Raw genomic sequence first — 7,783 nt, 5'->3', positions numbered from 1 at the left:
GTTTGTAATGGTTTATAGTGATTTGTTCAAATGTCGAGACAATTCTTTGATCTTAACCTATATTATGGTATACAGCGGCTTACCCAAACCTGACTTTTCATCCATTACGGTTTTGATGCCCTTTTACTGTATAATTTTAATTCTGCGTGTGTGGCTTCGCTAGTATGTCAAAGTTTCAATTTTTTTTCAACAGATGGCGTAAATTTCTGTTTCCTCCTGGTTTTTTTATCTATTAACAAGAAAAAGCATCTATATTGTAATTTTGACTTTCCTTAAATTTCCAAAACGTTTATCGATTATTGCATTTGACTTCTAATCCCATATAGTGGGGATCAATTCTAAATACAATATTCACAAAAATCGTAGAGAATTTATAAAAAAAATAAAAAAAACTTAATTTTATACAAATCAACTTTAAACTCTTTGATCTTACGTATAGTCTTTAGATCAAATGTAAACCAGATTTTATATAAAATTTTATTGTTTTTTTCTATATATATATTTTTTTTTCTAAAGATAATTCTACAATAATAATTTTTATTTTCAACAAAATGTTTCCTTTCCTTTTGGTTTTCAGTTTGATTTAACTTATTTCCTTTCTAATTTAATGTTCACTCGATATTTTGTTATCTTATTTTGAGATCTGATATAAAACTTTAGCACTATGTCACTTTTCGCAACTTCACCTTCAGGAGCTCTAATTGTCTTTGATCTATATGCTTTTCTACAGTAATAGTCAAAGTCATCATACGATGTTTTATCGTCATGGCTACTCATACGATCTTTGAAGTTGTGTTGTATTGTTGTTTCAGATTGGTATGCCAGTATTTTGTTGTTTTACATTGGTATGCCAATATCATTATAAGGTCATCATAAGTAGTCATCATATTTCACCTTGTACTGTAGGGTTATTGTGATTTAAACTTACTTAACCCAGGACACAACTGCCATCTGGTGTCGTAGGGCTATAAACTATTTTTAATTTGCTTTTATAATAGCGAATATCAATATTCAAAACAAAAACAATTAAATTTTCAATATCGACTACGAAGAGAACTTTTTATAAAATAAAAAAGCTAAAAAAAATGTGAAAATAAAAAAAATAACAATTAAATAGATGTAAGAGACCGTCACAAAGCCTGCTTTTGTCGCAAAGCCTGTGGAGTGACAAACGTAGGGAATCAAGTGGAAACGAGCTTTATGTTGGCTTTCAAGGAAGAGGTAAGAGAAAATATGATGATGGCCTTGAAATTTTGTAAACAAAACATGTGAATTTTTCGAGGTCACCAAAATAAGTAAACAAAAGGCTAACACCAGGTCTGTTCAATAACTAAACGTTGTTACTTATTGTTATTGAGCAGACATACATACGTATGGTAAGTTTTTTTTTTCAATCATAAACTTCAATAATATCTTTCCAGTCCGTCTATTGGTCCGTAGGTCTCTTGGCTCTCTTGGACTATGAAAAAGATTAGTTTGCACAGAATGAAACCCAATGATTGAGGAATCATAGACGTGAGTATCTGACAAAAATATCTGTGTACATTTATATTATTACTTTATCATTTTAATTTTCCTCACTTATTTTCAGAATCCATTATTATTCTAAATTGATTCCTATCTTTATGTCCCTATGTATATATGTATGGATGTAGTAATCGTTTGGCTCAACAAGATTAAACGAGCTGGATATAATTTTTCTTCCGATCTTATTTTCTGCATTTGGGTAAGTATCTGATTCTGTGGACTATATGACAGACCATGTTATTGCTAGCGTTTCCTAGTTAACAAAAGAGTTTATTTTGGTAATTATGTATTTCACTATCATCTTTCGGAATTAGATCAAGCTATTGTTTAAGGTGTTGGGCATGAATTATTCCTATAAGTTGGCCCTTTAAGTTTTCTATTTCATATAGGTTTTTTCCAATTGCTTTTCGAATGCGGTATTTTAGCCAGGGTTTACAGAGCTTTGCATTCAGTCCCTTAGCGAAATGGCTTTGCACAAAATTTTTTCTGAAAACTTCTTGACCGGGTTTGTTTGTCACTGCTCTGCACCTTTTGTTATAAGATCTTACGTTTCTCTCGTACGCATCGTGTAGTTTGTTTTTCATCTGCTGATGAATAAAATTCATTTGTGTTGATTTGGGAAGAATATAGTTTTCTCCGTCTTCTATTGATTGTAATTTTCGTAGAATCTCATACGCGTCTGCGTGGGTTATCATGTTATACCCAGTGAGGGCAAAATATGGTGTAACACCTGTCGAAGAATGGATCGTTGATCTTAGAAAACACTCAATCTTAGAGAGATTTTCATCCCACTTAGATTGGTCATTTTGCAAATAGCTTCGTATGGAGCTTAATATTGTTTGATTCACCCTTTCGCTAGCGTTAGACTGTGGTGCATAAATAGCTGTTCTCATGTGTTTTACTCCGAATAAGTTTAAGAAGTTTTTGAAATCATTTGAAATGAATTGTTTTCCATTGTCTGAATGTAACAATTCCGGCACGCCGAACTTATAAAATATTTCGTCCCTTAAGAATTTTATAACCGATTTCGTACTTGCTTTTGGCAAAGCTTTTAACAAAGCAAATTTGGTCAGATGGTCCATTACGATGAATATACATGAATTTCCTGACTTGGTCCTGGGATAAGGGCCGAGAAAGTCCACATATATCTTTTGAAATGGTCTGTCCGTGCGTACTTCCATGCCCATCGGAGGTCTAAGTATTTGTTTCGAGTGTTTTATTTCTTTACACACTTCACAATTACCTATAAACAATTTAATCTGTTTAGCCATTGTAGGCCAGTAAAAAAACTCTCTAACATTAAATAAGGTCTTATTTACACCCCCATGTGATGTGTTTTCGACATGTGATTTCCTGATTACATCTTTTGTCAATTCCACGGGTAACCAGATTCTCCAGCATTCTTTATCAAATACTTCGTCTTCACGATTAAAATGAACTCGCTTATATATAATTCCATTTACAACTTTCAGATCGGGTAATCTATCCTTGTTCTGGTTAATTGTCTCAATAAGAGAAAGATAATTAAAGTTTTTAAACTCCTCTGACTCTAAGTCCACTAGTTTTGGAAATGTTTCGCTTAATTCTTCCATGTCCATCCTGGACAGCATATCGGGAACAACATTTTTAGTTCCCTTTCGATGTTCTATGTTGAATTTGAAAGACTGTAATTTTAGACTCCATCGTGCTAATCGGCCATTTAAATCCTGTTGTTTCATCAGCCACTTAAGACTGGAGTGGTCTGTGATTACAGTAAAATCCATTAATTCTATATATTGACGAAATTTTTCGATTGCCAATACTACGGCGAGGCATTCTTTTTCCGTCGTTGAATAGTTTTGGAGAAATATTCTATTGGGTGTTCTTCACCATCTTGGTCTTTCTGAAACAGGACACCTCCTATGCCTACGTTTGAAGTGTCACATTGTACGAAGAAAGGCTTCTCAAAATCAGGACTTGTCAGTAGAGGACTTGATACTAAGCATTGTTTCAGCTTTTCGAAAGATGTAATGGCTTCAGGGGTAAAAACAAATGTTTTGGACTTTTTGAGGGTATCGGTAAGAGGCGCTGTCAATGTTGAAAAGTTATTGATGAATCGCCGGTACCAGCCAACCGTTCCAAGAAATTTCCTAACGTCTTTAGGTGATTTAGGCGGTTGAATATTTAATATTGCCGCTATTTTGCTGTCATCCGGCTTGATTTTCCCACCGCCTACTACATATCCGAGGTATTTTAGTTCTTTGTAGCAGAACTTGGACTTCTGCATGTTTATTGTCAAACCTGCCGCAGTTAGTCTCGGTCCTACAACTTCAAGCATCGTCATATGGTCATTAAAATTAGTTGACACAACCAGCAGATCATCAAGGTACACAAATATTCGGTCCTTTAGTTCTGTGGGCACAACCTTGTCCATGAGACTGCAGAGACGCTGAGCAGCGTTGCATAGACCGAAGGGCATTACCTTGAATTGATACTGCGGTCTACCGGGAACTGTGAACGCAGTTTTACACCTACTAGAATCCTCCAAAGGCACTTGCCAAAATGCGTCCTTTAAATCAATAGCTGAAATATAATAAGTATCTCCGAGTCGAGCGAGGAGTCCATCAATACTTGGGAGGGGATATGCGTCCTTCCTTGTAACTTTATTTAGTTCCCTGGCATCAAGGCATAAACGGTTTTTATTTGGTTTAATTACCAACGTGACTCGATTATTCCATTCTGAGTTTGTAGCGATTTCAATAACATCCAATTGCAACATTCTGTCGAGTTCCTCATACATTAATTTTTGTACTGCCGGACTAACTGGATAATGTCTTAACTTTTTTGCCGGTGAATCACCGGTGTCTATATAGTGCGTCTCTAAGTGGGTCTTTCCAAGGCCATATTTGGTATAGCACTTAAATGAAGATTTAACTTTTTCTAGAACCTTTAACTCCGCTGATGATAGTTGGTGCATTTTCAAATCTTCGATCTCATCTTTGATTTCGCTAATCTGTTCATTTCCTAAGCAAATCCTTATTCCAACTTTTTTCCAGAAATCATAGCCTAATATGAGTTCCTGCTTTAAATTAGGCACTAAGTATAATACTGTTTCGATGATTCTACTCCCACATTGTACTAACACTTTTATTTTTCCAATTATGTCATGACTTCTGCCATCTGCTGTCCTAATTATGGATTTAAAATCCATGATTTTAGACCCAATTTGGCCAACTTTATCCAAACAGTTTTTTCCAAGACAGCTTATGGAGGCTCCGCTGTCCATTAGCCCTGTGAGTTTTACGTCGTTTACTTGAACATCCATATACGGTCGTATGTCATCATCTAAGTGGACAGAACACGATGCAATATCCTTTCTTTCCTTTTTTCTAATCTCGTATCTTTTCCTTGTTTTTCTAATCCTATCGGTGATTCCGATAGGAATTTCTTCTTTTCCGAAAATTTTGTCTCTTACTCTATTATAATTTTCTAACCTTTCTTCGTAAGACAATCGTTGTATATCTTCAGAATTTACTTTTGTCTTTTCCAAGTTATTCCTTATAGGTAATTGTTTTTGGGTTTCCTGTCCCTGTTTACTATTACTCGATTGGCCATCTAACTCCTTAGTATCAGTCGGGTCAACTATATAATTTAAGAAATTGTCATTTACTGGGAGGCCTTCATATTTGAACATGTTTGCCCAGTCCTTGGCATGTTCAATTTTCCGTTTCCCAAACATCTAGGGCATTTTGGAGTAATTACATTCTCGAACCCACATTTGAAAGAAAACAAATTTCGTTGGGTTATGTTGCAATCAATGAACGAGTGACCAGGATGTTTGCAATTCCAACAGATTAATTGTTTGACATGAGGGTTATCATATTCAAAAGCTTCGAATGGACAGGTGTCTTCGCTAGGTACATTTTCACAGAAATCGACTTCATTGACACGTTTGTATTGTTGTCTGTAGTATGTTCTTTTTGCTAGGTTTCGTTCTGCTCTTCGACATTCTTCTAACAGTTGATTAACTGAATCGATTCTTATTGGGAAGACTAATTGGGATAGTCCATCTTTTAAATTATCTTTGATGATTTGAACCAATTCGTATTCCGGATAATTGTTTCTCAGTTGATTTTTAAGTTTAATAATTTCTGCTATGTACGTATCAGCGGTTTCTGTTGGTTGTTGTCGACGTTCCATGATTCGTCTTTGTACCTCGAAATCGCTTTGGAATCGTTGAAATTTTCTTATAATATTTTCTTTTAATGTATTCCATTCACAAATAGGGTTTTGTTTACAAAAGTTCCAGAACCATTCATATGCTTCTCCACATAATAAGTGATGGAATCCCTTCATGACAATACTCCAGGCACAATTATAGTCTTCTCTTAAGGATTCTACCCGAAATACGAAATCCTCTATAGAGAATCCTTTATTAGTCCCGTCGAACTTGATTCCCCATTTCTCTAGCTGAAGTGGTGTATTTGGTCTATACAAGAATGCCATGTTTTGAGTAAGACATTGATTTGAAGGTATATTAGGAAATGGATGAAGTTGTGGAAAATATTGATTATTTTGGTGTTGATTTGTGTATGGTGGTTGAGTATTGCTGTAACATCGATTGATATTTGGTACTTGATGATGAGTTGTATTGAGATATTGCTGTTGTTGTTGATTTATATTCGGCCGTGTTACCCGTGGGAGATATTGGAAACTATTGTCGTTATTTCTACTTTGTTGGGTAAGGGTTGAGTTCATTTCAGATCTAAGTGATTCCCTAATTAATCTAGGTATCATTTCCTGAATATTTTGTTGGACTTCTTGCATGATACCTGCTTGTGCTACACCCACAGAAGCGCTAACATATTCTCTTAATGATAAACCAGCCCCATTTATGAGCATATCTGGATTTACTTCTTCATTTAGATGGGGTAAACTACTGTTATGTGTGGCCATGTTAGAATTTTGTCCGCTTATTGTTCTTGCAGTCAGACTACTGTATGTTGGTGTACGGATTGTACTGTCAGTTTCAGGTGAGGAAGTGGTTTGGGGACCTTGATTGTCTTGGAATCTTATGTCGAGTAAGGGTGTGATTACATTCGTATTTTCCGGTTCTACAGTCCTATTTTGGTTATTCGATGGTGGAGTTGTTTGAGGATTTTTGCTCGGATTACCTCTATTCGCCGATTTAAATCTAGTAACGGGCATAATTAACAGGGTTTCTCCTAAATAAATTATAATAATTTTCAATCAGTGTTTTCTCTTTTCTTTTTTTTTTAATCCTATAACATTAGAACAAATCGTTTTACTTATCTTGACAAATTGACGAACAAACAAATTGACGCATAGACAAATTATTCTACAAATAAATACATATAACTCTATTACACAATGTTTTAGTTTTAGTTAGTTTTTAGATACTATTATAGTTTTTCTTTATTTTGCTTTCAATAATTTGTTAGTTTGTATATAAGTAATTTGTAAATTCCTTTTCTTTCTTAATTACAGGTTGATGTGAATTGATAAGGTGTGAACTATTTTCGTAACCTCCATTTCACCAACGTTGGTATAGTATTCTAGTGCATCTTAAGTTTTCCTATGATGTTAAACATAAGATAGATGTAATTTACATATATTTAAATTTCCTTTGTCTTGCATAAAATTTTAATATTTTACTTTTCCTTTAGGAAAACTAAATAAAAATTTTATGTGTGAATAAGGTGTTTCAATTCGGGGTTCAAATTGTATTCCAAACGGACGCAAAATTTGAGACGGAACACATAACAATACTACATTTATTTGAACTTTTTAGTTCTCCTCTCTTTGTATCCATTGGAATCGCGAATAAGCTGTTAACTTTTTGGTCAGAGTGCTTATGACTTATCCCAATAGGTGCAAATCAATTTGAACTAATCAGTTCCTCAATATTTCGGTCTTCTTGAAAAAAAACGCCGCTACGCAGGCATGATGTTTTCAATGATCATCTTCCGGGACATGCGTTATTTCCCTAAAGACCTAAATATTGAGTTGTATGGCATTTTATAAAATGCTTATACGTTGGGCGCCAAAATGTGACAAATCGCTGTAGTGGTGGTTGGCACGCTGGTGGATGTACGGCTTAAGCTCGTCGGATAGGGGTAGTTCTTTTCACTAGATTTGTCAACATTTAAAGAGATTTCGTGCCGGGAGCATACATACATAAAACAATTGACGAAACACTGTAGTAGACCAATTATGACAGACGGACTTGCGACAGTAGATATGAAATGTGTGGATG

At 34.8% G+C, this 7,783-nt stretch overlaps 1 long non-coding RNA gene across 1 annotated transcript; it reads left to right on the top strand.

Moving 5' to 3' along the window:
* The first annotated feature begins 1,047 nt into the window (after positions 1 to 1,047).
* Positions 1,048 to 7,222, top strand: LOC119600214. The gene is made up of 4 exons (XR_005231129.1): positions 1,048 to 1,221; positions 1,422 to 1,515; positions 1,592 to 1,726; positions 7,015 to 7,222. It is a non-coding gene; the product is annotated as an uncharacterized LOC119600214 (long non-coding RNA).
* The last annotated feature ends 561 nt before the right edge of the window (positions 7,223 to 7,783 follow it).

This window comes from Lucilia sericata, unplaced genomic scaffold (genome assembly GCF_015586225.1).
Source record: "Lucilia sericata isolate MDLA Ls3-8-SP2 unplaced genomic scaffold, ASM1558622v1 Contig000107F_arrow, whole genome shotgun sequence".
NCBI lineage: Eukaryota > Metazoa > Arthropoda > Insecta > Diptera > Calliphoridae > Lucilia > Lucilia sericata.
The sequence above is the reverse complement of the archived record's forward strand: the minus strand, read 5'-3'. Positions and strand labels throughout refer to the sequence as shown.